Here is a 1,204-nt window from a genome sequence, read left to right on the forward strand (position 1 = left end):
TTGGGAAGGTCAGGCATCGCAAACGACACAATTGGACTCTCCTTGTGGATTTGTGATTTCGAAAAATGCACAGTTCTTTGCTGTGCTTTTGCCAGCTTGAGTCTTTCCATTTTTCTAGCGAGAGGCTGATAGCTTCCATCCTCATGTGAAGCTGAACCACTAGCCATGAACATAGGCCAGGGCCTCAGCCGTTCCTTGCCACTCCGTGTGGTAAATGGCATATTGGCAAGTTTACGCTTCTCCTCCGACAATTTTATTTTAGATTTTTGAGTCCTTTTTTTACTGATATTTGGTGTTTTGGATTTTACATGCTCTGCACTATGACATTGGGCATCGGCCTTGGCAGACGACTTTGATGGCATTTCATCGTCTCGGCCATGACTAGTGGCAGCAGCTTCAGCACGAGGTGGAAGTCGATCTTGATCTTTCCCTATTTTTGGAACCTCAACATTTTTGTTCTCCATATTTTAATAGGCACAACTAAAAGGCACCTCAGGTAAACAATGGAGATGGATGGATACTAGTATACTTATGGATGGACGAGCGACTGCAGACACAGAGGTAGCTACAGCCGTGGACTACCGTACTGCATCTGCTGCTAATATAGACTGGATGATAATGATATAAAAAAAATATATATATCACTACTGCAGCCGGACAGGTATATATTATATAATGACGGACCTGCTGGACACTGTCAGCACTGCAGACTCCTAAAGTAAGCTACTAGTATCAAGAAGATAGAAAAAAAAAACACCACAGGTAGGTGGTATACAATTATGGATGGACGAGCGACTGCCGACACAGAGATAGCTACAGCCGTGGACTACCATACTGCGTCTGCTGCTAATATAGACTGGATGATAATGATATAAAAAATATATATATATCACTACTGCAGCCGGACAGGTATATATTATATAATGACGGACCTGCTGGACACTGTCAGCACTGCAGACTCCTAAAGTAAGCTACTAGTATCAAGAAGATAGAAAAAAAAAACACACCACAGGTAGGTGGTATACAATTATGGATGGACGAGCGACTGCCGACACAGAGGTAGCTACAGTCGTGGACTACCGTACTGCGTCTGCTGCTAATATATACTGGATGATAATGATATAAAAAATATATATATATATCACTACTGCAGCCGGACAGGTATATATTATATAATGATGGACCTGCTGGACACTGTCAGCAC

Source organism: Pseudophryne corroboree, chromosome 2 (genome assembly GCF_028390025.1).
Source record: "Pseudophryne corroboree isolate aPseCor3 chromosome 2, aPseCor3.hap2, whole genome shotgun sequence".
Classification (NCBI taxonomy): Eukaryota; Metazoa; Chordata; class Amphibia; order Anura; family Myobatrachidae; genus Pseudophryne; species Pseudophryne corroboree.